Source organism: Phyllobates terribilis, unplaced genomic scaffold (assembly GCF_046119375.1).
Source record: "Phyllobates terribilis strain yellow unplaced genomic scaffold, ASM4611937v1 Scaffold_13__5_contigs__length_258822181, whole genome shotgun sequence".
Lineage (NCBI taxonomy): Eukaryota > Metazoa > Chordata > Amphibia > Anura > Dendrobatidae > Phyllobates > Phyllobates terribilis.
The window spans coordinates 48367919-48392014 of NW_027362773.1; the positions used below are offsets into that span (position 1 = coordinate 48367919).

General features: G+C 38.6%; 4 non-coding genes across 4 annotated transcripts; all 4 read right to left on the reverse strand.

The window, feature by feature from the left end:
- Positions 1-893: 893 nt before the first annotated feature.
- On the reverse strand, positions 894-975 carry TRNAV-AAC (transfer RNA valine (anticodon AAC)). The gene has a single exon. It is a non-coding gene; the product is annotated as a tRNA-Val (tRNA).
- A 3492-nt stretch (positions 976-4467) lies between these two features.
- TRNAF-AAA (transfer RNA phenylalanine (anticodon AAA)) lies at positions 4468-4546 on the reverse strand. The gene has a single exon. It is a non-coding gene; the product is annotated as a tRNA-Phe (tRNA).
- A 13392-nt stretch (positions 4547-17938) lies between these two features.
- Positions 17939-18010, reverse strand: TRNAQ-UUG (transfer RNA glutamine (anticodon UUG)). Its single transcript has one exon. It is a non-coding gene; the product is annotated as a tRNA-Gln (tRNA).
- A 2452-nt stretch (positions 18011-20462) lies between these two features.
- TRNAS-AGA (transfer RNA serine (anticodon AGA)) lies at positions 20463-20544 on the reverse strand. Its single transcript has one exon. It is a non-coding gene; the product is annotated as a tRNA-Ser (tRNA).
- Positions 20545-24096: the final 3552 nt, after the last annotated feature.

A 24096-nucleotide genomic window follows, 5' to 3' on the forward strand; every position in this document is an offset into this window, starting at 1 on the left:
AGGCTTTCTCAGCATCCAACGAGAGTATCAAATTACAAATTTTTAACTGCATCTAGCCCAGGATATACTTTGTGCCTAGTAGCAGTGTCTGCTAGTCAGCGGATTATCCCGGCTGTTAAGCAAGCTACACCACCTGTAGTTTGGACACTTAATTTTTTCAAAGGCAATGCTTCGGGACCAAGGGATACTCAGTGAAGAGCATCAGGAGGCACCCCAAGGCATAGGGGCTGGGACTGGCAGTAGGATGCCTTGGGGTGGACAGCCAAGCTCGGTCATTATAAAAGCTTTTTAACTGCAGCAGCTTTAGTGGACGCTACTGGAGCTGGAATTACGCGGCTGCTGGCATGAGACTTTCCCTCCAATAGATCCTTGTAAATGGATTTAAAGTGTATTCATTCAAATTAGAGAGACAATTAAAATGAAAAAGCTTTGAGCTGCCTCCAACACAGGGGGGCTCGCTCGACCCTCAGCGGACAGGCACCAGTATTGGGAGACGGGGGCTGGCCTTCAGGGTTCACTGCGGCTCTGGGACAAACCTGGCGACACGGAGGTGGCACGGGCAGGAGCGGACTGGCCGTGTCGGCTTCTCACTTTTTAGATTTTAGAAGGGCATGACATGCCTATGTCTGTGTCTCCCCCTCCTTTTACTCCTCCACCTCTTTTCTTTTCGCATGACTATATGTACTTGTCACTTTTCCATGTGTTAGTTGTGTCTTCTGAGCAGTTTGTCAGTTTTTGGACACCTTTGAAGGTGTTTTCTATGTGTTTTTGTTTGCCTGCCATTGGTTTTAACGGTGTTTGAAAGTGTTTGACGAACCGAACCGAACTCGAACACTACGGGGGTGGCTCAACACTAATCTTCAATAATCGGTCAAAAGTTTTGGGAACATGGACGTAGCTGGCAGGATTTGAACCTACGCAAGGAGACCCCAAAGGATTGTTAGTCCATCGCCTTAACCACTCAGCCACAACTACTCAGACATGAAATCCTTGTGAGTTTCACATACCTTTTCTTAAAGCACCATGATTATGATCAGTGATTATCCCTCTAGAAGACATCTTAGAAAAGCAAAGCAAAATTCTAGGCCTCACTAAAATGTAAAAATCTGATTTGAACTCTTCATCAATTAGAACCTTTTACAGTTCATGGCTTTTCCCTCTTCATAAGGCAGATTTGAACTGGGCCCACTACAAAAACATCCTGAAAAAAAACTTTGAAAATGCTCAAAGGTCTGAACATATTAATTTCCATGTAAAAAAGACTTGCTTTTCATATGATCAGGCTTTTGAGCATCTTTTAACCGCATCAAGTTGCCAAAAACGCCAAGCAGTTAACTGAAATGAGCACATCATTCTTCAGGTGTTTTTCACTTACAAGAGTTCCAGACTTATAATGCAAGTCAAGAGGAATGTAAGAAAGATGCCTGGATGGCTCCTGATTGACTCTTGGTGAGTTTTTGTGAGCCACAAAAAGAAGCCACAAAAACGCACTCAAAAGATGCCCAAAACAATTCTTAGAAAAACGCCACTAAAAATGTTTACAAACCGAATTAGGAAATGCTGAAAAACAAGAGAAAAAATGACTCAGGAAAATAAAATGCTGATGTTTCCTGTAGCCATTTTGGCTTGAAATCCATGTCAGTTTTACCCACCTGGAAAAAGTGTCATGTGATCATTAACACAAGTCATACAGAATGCTTGCTTGGTGTCATATAAATAGTATGAGTTTTGTTTTCTGACGTCAATTTCAACTTTCGCTAATCCTATATATTAGATAATTTTGGCCATAGGATTCAAAGTGATCATCTTATGTATCCTTGTAATATTCAAGTTTTTTTTGGCTTTTGGCATGAGGATTTTAACTTTGTATTTATATGTTAAACCTTGGGCATAGGAGGACACCGTGTGAGCGGACAAAGTAAAACCTGCATTTCATGAAGAATTACCCAGGTTCTACTGAGATTTGAATTCAGATCACTGTATTTAAAGTCCAGAGTGCTAACCATTACACCATGGAACCAGACGACCAAATGTACCTAGCTGGATATTCTTGTGAAGAAAAGGGTGAAACGAGCATGTTAAATCATGAATAGATGTGAAAACAGGCTCTAAAGCTGCAGTGCAAATCTACTCTTAATACAAAATGGTAAATTAATATCTACTATCCTTTTAATTCACAAGTGTGCCTAGAATTCCACGATATCACAACAAGGAGAGTTTTAAATGTTGATAAAAACTGGCAAATAAAGTGTTGCATCTATTACTTGGGAAAAGGGTGAGAAAAAATAAATTGCAAAACTTATACTGTTAGAAAGCTGATCATCCAGAAGTTGGTAAAGATTATTCATTGTGTAGTAAAAGCTTTCATCCGAGACATAATTCAAATAGAGTTTGTAGAAATCAAAGCCATGTCCCAGTCCATCAGCCACGATGGTGCTCTGTGGCCGCTGGACAAGAGCGGGAGAAGGTCTTCTTACTTGATGCCACTCGCGGTGCCTCTTTTCTTTAGCATTTGGACGCACGTTATGTCGTGCAGGGCAGGCTAATCAAAAGAAGATCCAAAAATGCTCTCAGTATGGTTCTACAAACCCAGTCCAAATATCACAGACCACTATCTTGGGAGATAGATGAGGGAATATTAAAGTTAATCTTCAATAATCGGTCAAAGGTTTTGGGAACATGGATGTAGGCGGCAGGGTTTGAACCTATGCGGGGAAACCCCAAAAGATTTCGTGCCCATTGCCTTAACCACTCGGCCACAACTACTCAGACATGAAATTCCTGTGAGTTTCACATACCTTTTCTTAAAGCACCATGATCAAGATCAGTGATTATCCCTCTGGAAGACATCTTAGAAAAGCAAAGCAAATTTCTAGGCCTCACTAAAATGTAAAAATCTGATTTAAAGTCATCATCAATCAGAACCTTGTACAGTTCATGGCTTTTCCCTCTTTATTAGGCGGATTTGAACTGGGTCCACTACAAAAACATCCTGAAAAAAACTCTGAAAATGCTCAAAGGTCTGAACATATTAATTTCCATGTAAAAAAGACTTGCTTTTCATATGATCAGGCTTTGGAGCGCCTTTTAACCGCATCAAGTTGCCTGAAACGCCAAGCGGTTAACTGAAATTATCACATCATTCTTCAGGTGCTTTTCACTTAGAAGAGTTCCAGACTTATAATGCAAGTCAAGTGGAAGGTAAGAAAGACCCCTGGAAGGCTCCTGAGTGATGTTGGTGAGTTTTGTGAGCCACAAAAAGAAGCCACAAAAACAAACTCAAAAGATGCGTAAAACAATTCTTAGAAAAACGCCACCGAAAATATTTACAAACCACATTAGGAAGTGCTGAAAAACAAGAGAAAAGATGACTCAGGAAAATAAAATGCTGATGTTTCCTGAAGCCATTTTGGCTTGAAATCCATGTCAGTTTTACCCACCTGGAAAAAGTGTCCTGTGATCATTAACACAAGTCATAGAGAATGTTTGCTTGGTGTCACATAAATAGTATGAGTTTTGTTTCCTGACGTCAATTTCAACTTTCGCTAATCCTATATAATAGATAACTTTTGCCATAGGATTCAAAGTGATCATTTTATGGATCCTTGTAATATTCAAGGTTTTTTTGGCATGTGGATTTTAACTTTGTCTTTATATGTTAAACCTTGGGCATAGGAGGACACCGTGTGTGATCGGAAAAAGTAAAACCTGCATTTCATGAAGAATTACCCAGGCTCTACTGAGATTTGAATTCAGTTCACTGTATTTAAAGTCCAGAGTGCTACCCATTACACCATGGAACCAGACAGACAATGTACTTAGCTGGATCTTCTTGTGAAAAAAACGGTGAAACAAACATGTTAAATCAAAAATGGATGTGAAAACAGGCTCTAATGCTGCAGTGCAATTCTGCTATTAATACAAAATGGTAAATTAATATCTACTGTCCTTTTATTTCACAAGTGTGCATAGAATTCCACGATATCACAACAAGTAGAGTTTTAAATGTTGATAAAAACTGGCAAATAAAGTGTTGCATCTATTACTTGGAAAAAGGGTGAGAAAAAAGAAATTGCAAAACTTATACTGTTAGAAAGCTGTTCATCCAGAAGTTGCTAAAGATTATTCATTGTGTAGTAAAAGCTTTCATCCGAGACATAATTCAAGTAGAGTTTGTAGAAATCAAAGCCCATGTCCCAGTCCATCAGCCAAGATAGTGCTCTGTGGCCGCTGGACAAGAGCTGGAGAAGGTCTTCTTACTTGATGGCACCCGCGGTGCTTCTTTTGTTTAGCATCGGGACGCACGTTATGTCGCGCAGGGCAGGCTAATCAAAAGAACATCCGAAGATGCTGTAAGTATGGTTCTACAAACCCAGTCCAAAGAACACAGACCACGGTCTTGGGAGATAGATGAGGGAATATGAAAAATGATCTTCAATAATCGGTCAAAAGATTTGGAAACATAGACGTTGCCGGCAGGATTTGCACCTACGCAGGGAGACCCCAAAGGATTTTTAGTCCTTCGCCTTAACCACTCGGCCACAACTACTCAGACATAAAATCTTTGTGAGTTTCACATACATTTTCTTAAAGCACCATGATCAAGATCAGTGATTATCCCTCTGGAAGACATCTTAGAAAAGCAAAGCAAAATTCTAAGCCTCACTAAAATGTAAAAATCTGATTTAAAGTCATCATCAATTAGAACCTTGTACAGTTCATGGCTTTTCCCTCTTCATAAGGCGGATTTGAACTGGGTCCACTACAAAAACATCCTGAAAAAAACTCTGAAAAATGCTCAAAGGTCTGAACATATTAATTTCTATGTAAAAGAGACTTGCTTTTCATATGATCAGGCTTTTGAGCGCCTTTTAACCGCAACAAGGTGCCAAAAACGGCAAGCGGTTAACTGAAATGAGCACATCATTCTTCACGTGTTTTTCACTTAGAAGAGTTCCAGACTTATAATGAAAGTCAAGGGGAAGGTAAGAAAGACCCCTGGAAGGCTCCTGAGTGACTTTTGGTGAGTTTTGTGAGCCACAAAAAGAAGCCACAAAAACGCACTCAAAAGATGCCCAAAACAATTCTTAGAAAAACGCCACCAAAAATGTTTACAAACCGCATTAGGAAATGCTGAAAAACAAGAGAAAAGATGACTCAGGAAAATAAAATGCTGATGTTTCCTGAAGCCATTTTGGCTTGAAATCCATGTCAGTTTTACCCACCTGGAAAAAGTGTCATGTGATCACTAACATAAGTCATAGAGAATGGTTGCTTGGTGTCACATAAATAGTATGAGTTTTGCTTCCTGACGTCAATTTCAACTTTCGCTAATCCTATATAATAGATAACTTTGTCCATAGGATTCAAAGTGATCATTTTATGGATCCTTGTAATATTCAAGTGTTTTTTCGCTTTTGGTATGTAGATTTTTCACTTTGTCTTTATATGTTAAACCTTGGGCATAGGAGCGGAAAATGCGAAACCTGCGTTTCATGAAGAATTACCCAGGTTCTAGTGAGTTTAGAACTCAGATCACTGGATTCAAAGTACAGAGTGCGAACAATTACACCATGGAAGCAAAGGAACAATAGACCTAGCTGGATATTCTTGTGAAGAAAAGGGTGAAACGAGCATGTTAAATCATGAATGGTTGTGAAAACAGGCTCTAATGCTGCAGTGCAATTCTACTATTAATACAAAATGGTAAATTAATATCTACTATCCTTTTATTTCACAAGTGTGCGTAGAATTCCACGATATCACAACAAAGAGAGTTTTAAATGTTGATAAAAACTGGCAAATAGAGTGTTGCATCTATTACTTGGAAAAAGGGTGAGAAAAAAAAAATTGCAAAACTTATACTGTTAGAAAGCTGTTCATCCAGAAGTTGCTAAAGATTATTCATTGTGTAGTAAAAACTTTCATCCGAGACATAATTCAAGTAGAGTTTGTAGAAATCAAAGCCCATGTCCCAGTCCATCAGCCACGATAGTGCTCTGTGGCCGCTGGACAAGAGCAGGAGAAGGTCTTCTTACTTGATAGCACCCTCGGTGCTTCTTTTGTTTAGCATCGGGAAGCACGTTATGTCGCGCAGGGCCGGCTAATCAAAAGAAGATCCGAAGATGCTGTCAGTATGGTTCTACAAACCCAGTCCAAAGATCACAGACCACTGTCTTGGGAGATAGACGAGGGAATATGAAAATTGTTCTTCAATAATCTGTCAAAAGTTTTCGGAACATAGACTTAACCGGCAAGATTTGAACCTACGCGGGGAGACCCCAAAGGATTTCTAGTCCATCGCATTAACCAATTGGCCATGACTACTCAGACATAAAATCCTTGTGAGTTTCACATACCTTTTCTTAAAGCACGTTGATCAAGATCAGTGATTATCCCTCTGGAAGACATCTTAGAAAAGCAAAGCAAAATTCTAAGCCTCACTAAAATGTAAAAATCTGATTTAAAATCATCATCAATTAGAACCTTGTACAGTTCATGGCTTTTCCCTCTTCATAAGGCGGATTTGAACTGGGTCCACTACAAAAACATCCTGAAAAAAACTCTGAAAAATGCTCAAAGGTCTGAACATATTAATTTCTATGTAAAAGAGACTTGCTTTTCATATGATCAGGCTTTTGAGCGCCTTTTAACCGCATCAAGGTGCCAAAAACGGCAAGCCGTTAACTGAAATGAGCACATCATTCTTCAGGTGTTTTTCACTTAGAAGAGTTCCAGACTTATAATGAAAGTCAAGGGGAAGTTAAGAAAGACCCCTGGAAGGCTCCTGAGTGACTTTTGGTGAGTTTTGTGAGCCACAAAAAGAAGCCACAAAAGCGCACTCAAAAGATGCCCAAAACAATTCTTAGAAAAACGCCACCAAAAATGTTTACAAACCGCATTAGGAAATGCTGAAAAACAAGAGAAAAGATGACTCAGGAAAATAAAATGCTGATGTTTCCTGAAGCCATTTTGGCTTGAAATCCATGTCAGTTTTACCCACCTGGAAAAAGTGTCATGTGATCATTAAGACAAGTCATAGAGAATGGTTGCTTGGTGTCACATAAATAATATGAGTTTTGTTTCCTGACGTCAATTTCAACTTTCGCTAATCCTATATAATAGATAACTTTGGCCATAGGATTCAAAGTGATCATTTTATGGATCCTTGTAATATTCAAGTGTTTTTTGGCTTTTGGTATGTAGATTTTTCACTTTGTCTTTATATGTTAAACCTTGGACATAGGAGCGGAAAAAGCGAAACCTGCGTTTCATGAAGAATTACCCAGGTTCTAGTGAGTTTTGAACTCAGATCACTGGATGCAAAGTACAGAGTGCAAACAATTACACCAAGGAAGCATAGGAACAATAGACCTAGCTGGATATTCTTGTGAAGAAAAGGGAGAAACGAGCATGTTAAATCAAGAATGGTTGTGAAAACAGGCTCTAATGCTGCAGTGCAATTCTACTATTAATACAAAATGGTAAATTAATATCTACTATCCTTTTATTTCACAAGTGTGCCTAGAATTCCCCGATATCACAACAAGGAGAGTTTTAAATGTTGATAAAAACTGGCAAATAGAGTGTTGCATCTATTACTTGGAAAAAGGGTGAGAAAAAATAAATTGCAAAACTTATACTGTTAGAAAGCTGTTCATCCAGAAGTTGCTAAAGATTATTCATTGTGTAGTAAAAGCTTTCATCCGAGACATAATTCAAGTAGAGTTTGTAGAAATCAAAGCCCATGTCCCAGTCCATCAGCCACGATAGTGCTCTGTGGCCGCTGGACAAGAGCAGGAGAAGGTCTTCTTACTTGATAGCACCCTCGGTGCTTCTTTTGTTTAGCATCGGGACGCACGTTATGTCACGCAGGGCAGGCTAATCAAAAGAAGATCCGAAGATGCTGTCAGTATGGTTCTACAAACCAAGTCCAAAGATCACAGACCACTGTCTTGGGAGATAGACGAGGGAATATGAAAATTGATCTTCAATAATCTGTCAAAAGTTTTCGGAACATAGACTTAACCGGCAAGATTTGAGCCTACGCGGGGAGACCCCAAAGGATTTCTAGTCCATCGCATTAACCAATTGGCCACGATTGCTCAGACATGAAATCCTTGTGAGTTTCACATACCTTTTCTTAAAGCACCTTGATCAAGATCAGTGATTATCCCTCTGGAAGACATCTTAGAAAAGCAAAGCAAAATTCTAAGCCTCACTAAAATGTAAAAATCTGATTTAAAGTCATCATCAATTAGAACCTTGTACAGTTCATGGCTTTTCCCTCTTCATAAGGCGGATTTGAACTGGGTCCACTACAAAAACATCCTGAAAAAAACTCTGAAAAATGCTCAAATGTCTGAACATATTAATTTCTATGTAAAAGAGACTTGCTTTTCATATGATCAGGCTTTTGAGCGCCTTTTAACCGCAACAAGGTGCCAAAAACGGCAAGCGGTTAACTGAAATGAGCACATCATTCTTCAGGTGTTTTTCACTTAGAAGAGTTCCAGACTTATAATGAAAGTCAAGGGGAAGGTAAGAAAGACCCCTGGAAGGCTCCTGAGTGACCTTTGGTGAGTTTTGTGAGCCACAAAAAGAAGCCACAAAAACGCACTCAAAAGATGCCCAAAACAATTCTTAGAAAAACGCCACCAAAAATGTTTACAAACCGCATTAGGAAATGCTGAAAAACAAGAGAAAAGATGACTCAGGAAAATAAAATGCTGATGTTTCCTGAAGCCATTTTGGCTTGAAATCCATGTCAGTTTTACCCACCTGGAAAAAGTGTCATGTGATCATTAAGACAAGTCATAGAGAGTGGTTGCTTGGTGTCACATAAATAGTATGAGTTTTGTTTCCTGACGTCAATTTCAACTTTCGCTAATCCTATATAATAGATAACTTTGGCCATAGGATTCAAAGAGATCATTTTAATGATCCTTGTAATATTCAAGTGTTTTTTGGCTTTTGGTATGTAGATTTTTCACTTTGTCTTTATATGTTAAACCTTGGGCATAGGAGCGGAAAAAGCGAAACCTGCGTTTCATGAAGAATTACCCAGGTTCTAGTGAGTTTTGAACTCAGATCACTGGATGCAAAGTACAGAGTGCGAACAATTACACCATGGAAGCATAGGAACAATAGACCTAGCTGGATATTCTTGTGAAGAAAAGGGTGAAACGAGCATGTTAAATCAAGAATGGTTGTGAAAACAGGCTCTAATGCTGCAGTGCAATTCTACTATTAATACAAAATGGTAAATTAATATCTACTATCCTTTTATTTCACAAGTGTGCCTAGAATTCCACGATATCACAACAAGGAGAGTTTTAAATGTTGATAAAAACTGGCAAATAGAGTGTTGCATCTATTACTTGGAAAAAGGGTGAGAAAAAATAAATTGCAAAACTTATACTGTTAGAAAGCTGTTCATCCAGAAGTTGCTAAAGATTATTCATTGTGTAGTAAAAGCTTTCATCCGAGACATAATTCAAGTAGAGTTTGTAGAAATCAAAGCCCATGTCCCAGTCCATCAGCCACGATAGTGCTCTGTGGCCGCTGGACAAGAGCAGGAGAAGGTCTTCTTACTTGATAGCACCCTCGGTGCTTCTTTTGTTTAGCATCGGGACGCACGTTATGTCATGCAGGGCAGGCTAATCAAAAGAAGATCCGAAGATGCTGTCAGTATGGTTCTACAAACCCCGTCTAAAGATCACAGACCACTGTCTTGGGAGATAGACGAGGGAATATGAAAATTGATCTTCAATAATCTGTCAAAAGTTTTCGGAACATAGACTTAACCGGCAAGATTTGAGCCTACGCGGGGAGACCCCAAAGGATTTCTAGTACATCGCATTAACCAATTGGCCACGACTGCTCAGACATGTAATCCTTGTGAGTTTCACATACATTTTCTTAAAGCACCTTGATCAAGATCAGTGATTATCCCTCTGGAAGACATCTTAGAAAAGCAAAGCAAAATTCTAAGCCTCACTAAAATGTAAAAATCTGATTTAAAGTCATCATCAATTAGAACCTTGTACAGTTCATGGCTTTTCCCTCTTCATAAGGCGGATTTGAACTGGGTCCACTACAAAAACATCCTGAAAAAAACTCTGAAAATGCTCAAAGGTCTGAACATATTAATTTCTATGTAAAAGAGACGTGCTTTTCATATTATCAGGCTTTTGAGCGCCTTTTAACCGCAACAAGGTGCCAAAAACGGCAAGCGGTTAACTGAAATGAGCACATCATTCTTCAGGTGTTTTTCACTTAGAAGAGTTCCAGACTTATAATGAAAGTCAAGGGGAAGGTAAGAAAGACCCCTGGAAGGCTCCTGAGTGACTTTTGGTGAGTTTTGTGAGCCACAAAAACGCACTCAAAAGATGCCCAAAACAATTCTTAGAAAAACGCCACCAAAAATGTTTACAAACCGCATTAGGAAATGCTGAAAAACAAGAGAAAAGATGACTCAGGAAAATAAAATGCTGATGTTTCCTGAAGCCATTTTGGCTTGAAATCCATGTCAGTTTTACCCACCTGGAAAAAGTGTCATGTGATCATTAAGACAAGTCATAGAGAATGGTTGCTTGGTGTCACATAAATAGTATGAGTTTTGTTTCCTGACGTCAATTTCAACTTTCGCTAATCCTATATAATAGATAACTTTGGCCATAGGATTCAAAGTGATCATTTTATGGATCCTTGTAATATTCAAGTGTTTTTTCGCTTTTGGTATGTAGATTTTTCACTTTGTCTTTATATGTTAAACCTTGGGCAATGGAGCGGAAAAAGCAAAACCTGCGTTTCATGAAGAATTACCCAGGTTCTAGTGAGTTTTGAACTCAGATCACTGGATGCAAAGTACAGAGTGCGAACAATTACACCATGGAAGCATAGGAACAATAGACTTAGCTGGATATTCTTGTGAAGAAAAGGGTGAAACGAGCATGTTAAATCAAGAATGGTTGTGAAAACAGGCTCTAATGCTGCAGTGCAATTATTCTATTAATACAAAATGGTAAATTAATATCTACTATCCTTTTATTTCACAAGTGTGCCTAGAATTCCACGATATCACAACAAGGAGAGTTTTAAATGTTGATAAAAACTGGCAAATAGAGTGTTGCATCTATTACTTGGAAAAAGGGTGAGAAAAAATAAATTGCAAAACTTATACTGTTAGAAAGCTGTTCATCCAGAAGTTGCTAAAGATTATTCATTGTGTAGTAAAAGCTTTCATCCGAGACATAATTCAAGTAGAGTTTGTAGAAATCAAAGCCCATGTCCCAGTCCATCAGCCACGATAGTGCTCTGTGGCCGCTGGACAAGAGCAGGAGAAGGTCTTCTTACTTGATAGCACCCTCGGTGCTTCTTTTGTTTAGCATCGGGACGCACGTTATGTCACGCAGGGCAGGCTAATCAAAAGAAGATCCGAAGATGCTGTCAGTATGGTTCTACAAACCCAGTCCAAAGATCACAGACCACTGTCTTGGGAGATAGACAAGGGAATATGAAAATTGATCTTCAATAATCTGTCAAAAGTTTTCGGAACATAGACTTAACCGGCAAGATTTGAGCCTACGCGGGGAGACCCCAAAAGATTTCTAGTCCATCGCATTAACCAATTGGCCATGACTGCTCAGACATGAAATACTTGTGAGTTTCACATACCTTTTCTTAAAGCACCTTGATCAAGATCAGTGATTATCCCTCTGGAAGACATCTTAGAAAAGCAAAGCAAAATTCTAAGCCTCACTAAAATGTAAAAATCTGATTTAAAGTCATCATCAATTAGAACCTTGTACAGTTCATGGCTTTTCCCTCTTCATAAGGCGGATTTGAACTGCGTCCACTACAAAAACATCCTGAAAAAAACTCTGAAAAATGCTCAAAGGTCTGAACATATTAATTTCTATGTAAAAGAGACTTGCTTTTCATATGATCAGGCTTTTGAGCGCCTTTTAACCGCAACAAGGTGCCAAAAACGGCAAGCGGTTAACTGAAATGAGCACATCATTCTTCAGGTGTTTTTCACTTAGAAGAGTTCCAGACTTATAATGAAAGTCAAGGGGAAGGTAAGAAAGACCCCTGGAAGGCTCCTGAGTGACTTTTGGTGAGTTTTGTGAGCCACAAAAACGCACTCAAAAGATGCCCAAAACAATTCTTAGAAAAACGCCACCAAAAATGTTTACAAACCGCATTAGGAAATGCTGAAAAACAAGAGAAAAGATGACTCAGGAAAATAAAATGCTGATGTTTCCTGAAGCCATTTTGGCTTGAAATCCATGTCAGTTTTACCCACCTGGAAAAAGTGTCATGTGATCATTAACACAAGTCATAGAGAATGGTTGCTTGGTGTCACATAAATAGTATGAGTTTTGTTTCCTGACGTCAATTTCAACTTTCGCTAATCCTACATAATAGATAACTTTGTCCATAGGATTCAAAGTGATTATTTTATGGATCCTTGTAATATTCAAGTGTTTTTTCGCTTTTGGTATGTAGATTTTTCACTTTGTCTTTATATGTTAAACCTTGGGCATAGGAGCGGAAAAAGCGAAACCTGCGTTTCATGAAGAATTACCCAGGTTCTAGTGAGTTTAGAACTCAGATCACTGGATTCAAAGTACAGAGTGCGAACAATTACACCATGGAAGCAAAGGAACAATAGACCTAGCTGGATATTCTTGTGAAGAAAAGGGTGAAACGAGCATGTTAAATCATGAATTGTTGTGAAAACAGGCTCTAATGCTGCAGTGCAATTCTACTATTAATACAAAATGGTAAATTAATATCTACTATCCTTTTATTTCACAAATGTGCGTAGAATTCCACGATATCACAACAAAGAGAGTTTTAAATGTTGATAAAAACTGGCAAATAGAGTGTTGCATCTATTACTTGGAAAAAGGGTGAGAAAAAATAAATTGCAAAACTTATACTGATAGAAAGCTGTTCATCCAGAAGTTGCTAAAGATTATTCATTGTGTAGTAAAAGCTTTCATCCGAGACATAATTCAAGTAGAGTTTGTAGAAATCAAAGCCCATATCCCAGTCCATCAGCCACGATAGTGCTCTGTGGCCGCTGGACAAGAGCGGGAGAAGGTCTTCTTACTTGATGGCACCCTCGGTGCTTCTTTTGTTTAGCATCGGGACGCACGTTATGTCGCGCAGGGCAGGCTAATCAAAAGAAGATGCTGTCAGTATGGTTCTACAAACCCAGTGCAAAGATCACAGACCACTGTCTTGGGAGATAGACGAGGGAATATGAAAATTGATCTTCAATAATCTGTCAAAAGTTTTGGGAACATGGACGTAGCCGGCAGGATTTGAACCTACGCGGGGAAACACCAAAGGATTTCTAGTCCATCGCCTTAACCAATCAGCCACGACTACTCAGACATGAAATCCTTGTGAGTTTCACATACCTTTTCTTAAAGCACCTTGATCAAGATCAGTGATTATCCCTCTGGAAGACATCTTAGAAAAGCAAAGCAAAATTCTAAACCTCACTAAAATGTAAAAATCTGATTTAAAGTCATCATCAATTAGAACCTTGTACAGTTCATGGCTTTTCCCTCTTCATAAGGCGTATTTGAACTGGGTCCACTACAAAAACAACCTGAAAAAAACTCTGAAAAATGCTCAAAGGTCTGAACATATTAAATTCTATGTAAAAGAGACTTGCTTTTCATATGATGAGGCTTTTGAGCGCCTTTTAACAGCATCAAGTTGCCAAAAACGCAAAGAGGTCAGCTGAAATGAGCACATCATTCATCAGGTATTTTTCACTTAGAAGAGTTCCAGACTTATAATGCAAGTCAAGGGGAAGGTAAGAAAGACCCCTGGAAGGCTCCTGAGTGACTTTTGGTGAGTTTTGTGAGCCACAAAAAGAAGCCACGAAAACACACTCAAAAGATGCCCAAAACAATTCTTAGAAAACCGCCACCAAAAATGTTTACAAACCGCATTAGGAAATGCTGAAAAACAAGAGAAAAGATGACTCAGGAAAATAAAATGCTGATGTTTCCTGAAGCCATTTTGGCTTGAAATCCATGTCAGTTTTACCCACCTGGAAAAAGTGATCATTAACACAAGTCATAGAGAATGGCTGCTTGGTGTCACATAAATAGTATGAGTTTTATTTCCTGACGACAATTTTAACTTTCGCTAATCCTATATAATAGATAACTTTGGCCATAGGATTCAAAGCGATCATTTTATGGATCCTTGTAATATTCAAGAGTTTTTGGGCTTGTAGATTATAACTTTGTCTTTATATGGTAAACCTTGGGCATATTAGGACCCAGTGTGAGCGGAAAAAGTGAAACCTGTGTTTCATAAAGAATTACCCAGGTTACACTGAGATTTGAACTCAGATCAGAAGATTCAAAGTCCAGAGTGCTAACCATTACCCCATGGAACCAGAAGGACAATATACCTAGCTGGATCTTCTTGTGAAGAAAATGGTGAAACGAGCATGTTAAATCATGAATTGTTGTGAAAACAGGCTCTAATGCTGCAGTGCAAATCTACTATTAATACAAAATGGCAAATTAATATCTACTATCCTTTTATTTCACAAGTGTGCCTAGAATTCCACGATATCACAACAAGGAGAGTTTTAAATGTTGATAAAAACTGGCAAATAGAGTGTTGCATCTCTTACTTGGAAATAGGGTGAGAAAAAATAAATTGCAAAACTTATACTGTTAGAAAGCTGTTCATCCAGAAGTTGCTAAAGATTATTCATTGTGTAGTAAAAGCTTTCATCCGAGACATAATTCAAGAAGAGTTTGTAGAAATCAAAGCCCATGTCCCAGTTCATCAGCCACGATAGTGCTCTGTGGCCGCTGGACAAGGGCAGGAGAAGGTCATCTTACTTGATAGCACCCGCGGTGCTTCTTTTGTTTAGCATCGGGACAAACGTTATGTCGCGCTGGGCAGGCTAATCTAAAGAAAATCCGAAGATGCAGTCAGTATGGTTCTACAAACCCAGTCCAAAGATCACAGACCACTGTCTTGGGAGATAGACGAGGGAATATGAAAAATGATCTTCAATAATCGGTCAAAAGATTTGGGAACATGGACATAGCCAGCAGGATTTGAACCTACACGAGGAAACCACAAAGGATTTCTAGTCCATCGCCACAACCACTTGGCCACAACTACTCAGACATGAAATTTTTGTGAGTTTCACATACCTTTCCTTAAAGCACCATGATCAAGATCAGTGATTATCCCTCTGGAAGACATCTTAGAAAAGCAAAGCAAAATTCTAGGCCTCACTAAAATGTAAAAATCTGATTTGAACTCAACATCAAACATAACCTTGTACAGTTCATGGCTTTTCCCTCTTCATAAGGCGGATTGGAACTGGGTCCACTACAAAAACATCCTGAAAAAAACTCTAAAAATGCTCAAAGGTCTGAACATATTAATTTCCATGTAAAAGAGACTTGCTTTTCATATGATCAGGCTTTTGAGCGCCTTTTAACCACATCAAGTTGCCAAAAACGCCAAGCGGTTAACTGAAATGAGCACATCATTCTTCAGGTGTTTTTCACTTAGAAGAGTTCAAGACTTATAATGCAAGTCAAGGGGAAGGTAAGAAAGACGCTTGGAAGGCTCCTGAGTGACTTTTGGTGTGTTTTGTGAGCAACAAAAAGAAGCCACAAAAACGCACTCAAAAGATGCCCAAAACAATTCTTAGAAAAACGCAACGAAAAGTGTTTACAAACCGCATTAGGAAATGCTGAAAAACAAGAGAAAAGATGACTCAGGAAAATAAAATGCTGATGTTTCCTGATGCCATTTTTGCTTCAAATCCATGTCAGTTTTACCCACCTGGAAAAAGTGTCATGGGATCATTAACACAAGTCATAGAGAATGGTTGCTTGGTGTCACATAAATAGTATGAGTTTTGTTTCGTGACGTCAATTTTAATTTCTCTAATCCTATATAATAGATATATTTGGCCATAGGATTCAAAGTGATCATTTTATGGATCCTTGTAATATTAAATTTTTTGGGGGCTTTTGGTATGTGGATTTTAACTTTGTCTTTATATGTTAAACCTTGGGCATAGGAGGACACAGTGTGAGCGGAAAAAGTGAAACCTGCACTTCATAAAGAGGTACCCAGGTTCTACTGAGATTTGAATTCAGATCACTAGATTCAAAGTCCAGAGTGCTACCCATTACACCATGGAACCAGAGGGACAAAGTACCTAGCTGGATCTTCTTGTGAAGAAAAGGGTGAAACGAGCATGTTAAATCATGAATGGATGTGAAAACAGGCTCTAATGCTGCAGTGCAAATCTACTATTAATACAAAATGGTAAATTAATATCTACAATCCGTTTATTTCACAAGTGTGTGTAGAATTCCACGCTTTCACAACAAGGATAGTTTTAAATGTTGATAAAAACTGGCAAATAGAGTGTTGCATCTATTACTTGGAAAAAGGGTGAGAAAAAATAAGTTGCAAAACTTATACTGTTAGAAAGCTGTTCATCCAGAAGTTGCTAAAGATTATTCATTGTGTAGTAAAAGCTTTCATCCGAGACATAATTCAAGAAGAGTTTCTAGAAGTCAAAGCCCAAGTCCCAGTCCATCAGCCAAGATAGTGCTCTGTGGCCGCTGGACAAGAGCGGGAGAAGGTCTTCTTACTTGATGGCACCCACAGTGCTTCTTTTCTTTAGCATCGGGACGCACGTTATGTCGCGCAGGGCAGGCTAATCAAAAGAAGATCCGAAGATGCTGTCAGTATGGTTCTACAAACCCAGTACAAAGATCACAGACCACTGTCTTGGGAGATAGACGAGGGAATATGAAAATTTATCTTCAATAATCGGTCAAAAGTTTTGCTAACATGGACGTAGCCGACAGAATTTTAACCTGCACGGGGAGACCCAAAAGGATTTCTAGTCCAACGCCTTAAACACTTGGCCACAACTACTCAGACATGTAATCATAGTGAGTTTCACATACCTTTTCTTAAAGCACCATAATCAACATCAGTGATTATCCCACTGGAAGACATCTTAGAAAAGCAAAGCAAAATTCTAGGCCTCACTTAAATGTAAAAATCTGATTTAAAGTCATCATCAATTAGAATCTTGTGCAGTTCATGGCTTTTCCCTCTTCATAAGGCGGATTTGAACTGGGTCCACTACAAAAACATCCTGAAAAAAACTCTAAAAATGCTCAAAGGTCTGAACATATTAATTTCCATGTAAAAAAGACTTGCTTTTCATATGATCAGGCTTTTGAGCACCTTTTAACCGCATCAAGTTGCCAAAAACGCCAAACGGTTAACTGAAATGAGCACATCATTCTTCAGGTGTTTTTTACTTAGAAGAGTTCCATACTTATAATGCAAGTCAAGGGGAAGGTAAGAAAGACCCCTGGAATGCTCCTGAGTGACTTTTGGTGAGTTTTGTGAGCCCCAAAAAGAAGCCACAAAAACGCACTCAAAAGATGCCCAAAGCAATTCTTAGAAAAACGCCACAAAAAGTGTTTACAAACCGCATTAGGAAATGCTGAAAAACAAGAGAAAAGATGACTCAGGAAAATAAAATGCTGATGTTTCCTGAAGCCATTTTGGCTTGAAATCCATGTCAGTTTTACCCACCTGGAAAAAGTGTCATGTGATCATTAACACAAGTCATAGAGAATGGTTGCTTGGTGTCACATAAATAGTATGAGTTTTGTTTCATGACGTCAATTTTAATTTCGCTAATCCTATATAATAGATATATTTGGCCATAGGATTCAAAGTGATCATTTTATGGATCATTGTAATATTAAATTTTTTGGGGGCTTTTGGTATGTGAATTTTAACTTTGTCTTTATATGTTAAACCTTGGGCATAGGAGGACACAGTGTGAGCAGAAAAAGTGAAACCTGCGCTTCATAAAGAGTTACCCAGGTTCCACTGAGATTTGAACTCAGATCACTAGATTCAAAGTCCAGAGTGCTAACCATTACAACATGGAACCAGAGGGACATAGTACTTAGCTGGATCTTCTTGTGAAGAAAAGGGTGAAACGAGCATGTTAAATCATGAATGGATGTGAAAACAGGCTCTAATGCTGCAGTGCAAATCTACTATTAATACAAAATGGTAAATTAATATCTAATATCCGTTTATATCACAAGTGTGTGTAGAATTCCACGCTATCACAACAAGGATAGTTTTAAATGTTGATAAAAACTGGCAAATAGAGTGTTGCATCTATTACTTGGAAAAAGGGTGAGAAAAAATAAATTGCAAAACTTATACTGTTAGAAAGCTGTTCATTCAGAAGTTGCTAAAGATTATTCATCGTGTAGTAAAAGCTTTCATCCGAGACATAATTCAAGAAGAGTTTGTAGAAATCAAAGCCCATGTCCCAGTCCATCAGCCACGATAGTGCTCTGTGGCCGCAGGACAAGAGCGGGAGAAGGTCTTCTTACTTGATGGCACCCGCGGTGCTTCTTAACTTTAGCATCGTGAACGCACGTTATGTCGCGCAGGGCAGGCTAATCAAAAGAAGATCTGAAGATGCTGTCAGTATGGTTCTACAAACCCAGTACAAAGATCACAGATCACAGATCACTGTCTTGGGAGATAGACGAGGGAATATGAAAATTGATTTTCCATAATCTGTCAAAAGTTTTGGGAACATGGGCGTAGCCGGCAGGATATGAACCTGCGCGGGAAGACCCCAATGGATTTCTAGTTCTTCGCCTTAACCACTCAGCCACGACTACTCAGCCAAGAAATATTTGTGAGATTTACACACCTTTCCTTAAAGCACCATGATCAAGATCAGTGATTATCCCTCTGGAAGACATCTTAGAAAAGCAAAGCAAAATTCTAGACCTCACTAAAATGTAAAAATATGATTTAAAGTCATCATCAATTAGAACCTTGTACAGTTCATGACTTTTCCCTCTTCATAAGGCGGATTTGAACTGGGTCCACTACAAAAACATCCTGAAAAAAAACTCCGAAAATGCTCAAAGGTCTGAACATATTAATTTCCATGTAAAAGAGACTTGCTTTTCATATGATCAGGCTTTTGAGCGCCTTTTAATCGCACCAAATTGCCAAAAACGCCAAGCGGTTATCTGAAATGAGCACATCATTCTTCAGGTGTTTTTCACTTAGAAGAGTTTAAGACTTATAATGCAAGTCAAGGGGAAGGTAAGAAAGACGCTTGGAAGGTTCCTGAGTGACTTTTGGTGAGTTTTGTGAGCCACAAAAAGAAGCCACAAAAATGCACTCAAAAGATGCCCAAAACAATTCTTAGAAAAACGCCACCAAAAGTGTTTACAAACCGCATTAGGAAATGCTGAAAAACAAGAGAAAAGATGACTCAGGAAAATAAAATGCTGATGTTTCCTGAAGCCATTTTGGCTTGAAATCCATGTCAGTTTTACCCACCTGGAAAAAGTGTCATGTGATCATTAACACAAGTCATAGAGAATGGTTGCTTGGTGTCACATAAATAGTATGAGTTTTGTTTCGTGACGTCAATTTTAATTTCGCTAATTCTATATAATAGATATATTTGGCCATAGGATTCAAAGTGATCATTTTATGGATCCTTGTAATATTAAATTTTTTTGGGGCTTTTGGTACGTGGATTTTAACTTTGTCTTTATATGTTAAACCTTGGGCATAGGAGGACACAGTGTGAGTGGAAAAAGTGAAATCTGTGTTTCATGAAGAACTACCCAGGATTTGAACTCAGATCACTGGATTCAAAGTCCAAAATGCTAACTGTTACACCATGGAACCAGAGGGACAATGTACCTAGCTGGATCTTCTTGTGAAGAAAATCGTGAAACGAGTATGTTAAATCATGAATGGATGTGAAAACAGGCTCTAATGCTGCAGTGCAAATCTACTATTAATACAAAATGGTAAATTAATATCTACTATCCTTTTATTTCACAAGTGTGTGTAGAATTCCACGATATCACAACAAGGAGAGTTTTAAATGTTGATAAAAACTGGCAAATAGAGTGTTGCATCTATTACTTGGAAAAAGGGTGAGAAAAAAATAAGTTGCTAAACTTATACTGTTAGAAAGCTGTTCATCCAGAAGTTGCTAAAGATTATTCATTGTGTAGTAAAAGCTTTCATCCGAGACATAATTCTAGTAGATTTTGTAGAAATCAAAGCCCATGTTCCAGTCCATCAGCCACGATAGTGCTCTGTGGCCGCTGGACAAGAGGGGGAGAAGGTCTTCTTACTTGATGGCACCCGTGGTGCTTCTTTTGTTTAGCATCGGGACGCACGTTATGTCGCGCAGGGCAGGCTAATTAAAAGAAGATCCGAAGATGCTGTCAGTATGGTTCTACAAACCCAGTTCAAAGATCACAGACGTTTGTCTTGGGAGATAGACGAGGGAATATGAAAATTGATCTTCAATAATCTGTCAAAAGTTTTGCGAACATGGACGTAGCCAGCAGGATTTGAACCTGCGCAGGGAGACCCCAATGGATTTCTAGTCCATCGCCTTAACCACTCGGCCATGACTACTCAGACATGAAATCCTTGTGAGTTTCACACACCTTTTCTTAAATCACAATGATTAAGATCAGTGATTATTCCCCTGGAAGACATCTTAGAAAAGCAAAGCAAAATTCTAGGCCTCACTAAAATGTAAAAATCTGATTTGAACTCATCATCAATTAGAACCTTGTACAGTTCATGGCTTTGCCCTCTTCATAAGGTGGATTTGAACTGGGTCCACTACAAAAACATCCTGAAAAATCACTCTAAAAATGCTCAAAGGTCTGAACATATTAATTTCCATGTAAAAAAGACTTGCTTTTCATATGATCAGGCTTTTAAGCGCCTTTTAACCGCATCAAGTTGCCAAAAATGCCAAGCGGTTAACTGAAATGAGCACATCATTCTTCAGGTGTTTTTCACTTAGAAGAGTTCCAGACTTATAATGCAAGTCAAGGGGAAGGTAAGAAAGACCCCTGGAAGGCTCCTGAGTGACTTTTGGTGAGTTTTGTGAGCCACAAAAAGAAGCCACAAAAACGCACTCAAAAGATGCCCAAAACAATTCTTAGAAAAACGCCACCAAAAATGTTTACAAACCGCATTAGGAAATGCTGAAAAACAAGAGAAAAGATGACTCATGAAAATAAAATGCTGATGTTTCCTGAAGCCATTTTGGCTTGAAATCCATGTCAGTTTTACCCACCTGGAAAAAGTGTCATGTGATCATTAACACAAGTCATAGAGAATGGTTGCTTGGTGTCACATAAATAGTATGAGTTTTGTTTCCTGACATCAATTTTAATTTCGCCAATAATATATAATAGATAAATTTGGCCATAGTATTCAAAGTGATCATTTTATGGATCCTTGTAATATTCAAGTTTTTTTTGGCTTTTGGTATGTGGATTTTAACTTAGTCTTTATATGATAAACCTTGGGCATAGGAGGACACAGTGAGAGTGGAAAAAGTGAAACCTGTGTTTCATGAAGAATTACCCAGGATTTGAACTCAGGTCACTGGATTCAAAGTCCAGAGTGCTAAACGTTACAAAATGGAACCAGAGGGACAATGTACCTAGCTGGATCTTCTTGTGAAGAAAATGGTGAAAGGAGTATGTTAAATCATGAATGGATGTGAAAACAGGCTCTAATGCTGCAGTGCAAATCTACTATTAATAAAAAATGGGAAATTAATATCTACTATCCTTTTATTTCACAAGTGTGTGTAGAATTCCACGATATCACAACAAGGAGAGTTTTAAATGTTGATAAAAACTGGCAAATAGAGTGTTGCATCTATTACTTGGACAAAGGGTGAGAAAAAAATAAGTTGCTAAACCTATACTGTTAGAAAGCTGTTCATCCAGAAGTTGCTAAAGATTATTCATTGTGTAGTAAAATCTTTCATCCGAGACATAATTCTAGTAGATTTTGTAGAAATCAAAGCCCATGTTCCAGTCCATCAGCCACGATAGTGCTCTGTGGCCGCTGGACAAGAGGGGGAGAAGGTCTTCTTACTTGATGGCACCCGTGGTGCTTCTTTTGTTTAGCATCGGGACGCACGTTATGTCGCGCAGGGCAGGCTAATTAAAAGAAGATCCGAAGATGCTGTCAGTATGGTTCTACAATCCAAGTCCAAAGATCACAGACCACTGTCTTTGGAGATAGACGAGGGAATATGAAAATTGATCTTCAATAATCTGTCAAAAGTTTTGGGAACATGGACGTAGCCAGCAGGATTTGAACCAAAGCAGGAAGATCCCAAAGAATTTCTAGTCCATCACCTTAACCACTCGGCCATGACTACTCAGACATGAAATCCTTGTGAGTTTCACACACCTTTTCTTAAATCACAATGATTAAGATCAGTGATTATCCCTCTGGAAGACATCTTAGAAAAGCAAAGCAAAATTCTAGGCCTCACTAAAATGTAAAAATCTGATTTAAAGTCATCATTAATTAGAACCTTGTGCAGTTCATGGCTTTTCCCTCTTTATAAGACGGATTTGAACTGGGTCCACTACAAAACCATCCTGAAAAAAAATCAGAAAATGCTCAAAGGTCTGAACATATTAATTTCCATGTAAAAAAGACTTGCTTTTCATATGATCAGGCTTTTGAGCACCTTTTAACCGCATCAAGTTGCCAAAAAGGCCAAGCGATTAACTGAAATGAGCACATCATTCTTCAGGTGTTTTTCACTTAGAAGAGTTCCAGACTTATAATGCAAGTCAAGGGGAAGGTAAGAAAGACCCCTGGAAGGCTCCTGAGTGAGTTTTGTGAGCCACAAAAAGAAGCCACAAAAACGCACTCAAAAGATGCCCAAAACAATTCTTAGAAAAACGCCACCAAAAATGTTTACAAACCGCATTAGGAAATGCTGAAAACCAAGAGAAAAGATGACTCAGGAAAATAAAATGCTGATGTTTCCTGAAGCCATTTTGGCTTGAAATCCATGTCAGTTTTACCCACCTGGAAAAAGTGTCATGTGATCATTAACACAAGTCATAGAGAATGGTTGCTTGGTGTCACATAAATAGTATGAGTTTTGTTTCCTGACATCAATTTTAACTTCGCCAATCCTATATAATAGATAAATTTGGCCATAGGATTCAAAGTGATCATTTTATGGTTCCTTGTAATATTCAAGTGTTTTTTGGCTTTTGGTATGTGGATTTTAACTTAGTCTTTATATGGTAAACCTTGGGCATAGGAGGACACAGTGTGAGTGGAAAAAGTGAAACCTGTGTTTCATGAAGAACTACCCAGGATTTGAACTCAGATCACTGGATTCAAAGTCCAAAATGCTAACCGTTACACCATGGAACCAGAGGGACAATGTACCTAGCTGGATCTTCTTGTGAAGAAAATGGTGAAACGAGTATGTTAAATCATGAATGGATGTGAAAACAGGCTCTAATGCTGCAGTGCAAATCTACTATTAATACAAAATGGTAAATTAATATCTACTATCCTTTTATTTCACAAGTGTGTGTAGAATTCCACGATATCACAACAAGGAGAGTTTTAAATGTTGATAAAAACTGGCAAATAGAGTGTTGCATCTATTACTTGGAAAAAGGGTGAGAAAAAAATAAATTGCTAAACTTATACTGTTAGAAAGCTGTTCATCCAGAAGTTGCTAAAGATTATTCATTGTGTAGTAAAATCTTTCATCCGAGACATAATTCTAGTAGATTTTGTAGAAATCAAAGCCCATGTTCCAGTCCATCAGCCACGATAGTGCTCTGTGGCCGCTGGACAAGAGGGGGAGAAGGTCCTCTTACTTGATGGCACCCGTGGTGCTTCTTTTGTTTAGCATCGGGACGCACGTTATGTCGCGCAGGGCAGGCTAATTAAAAGAAGATCCGAAGATGCTGTCAGTATGGTTCTACAATCCAAGTCCAAAGATCACAGACCACTGTCTTGGGAGATAGACGAGGGAATATGAAAATTGATCTTCAATAATCTGTCAAAAGTCTTGGGAACATGGACGTAGCCAGCAGGATTTGAACCAAAGCAGGGAGATCCCAAAGGATTTTCTAGTCCATCGGCTTAACCACTCGGCCACGACTAATC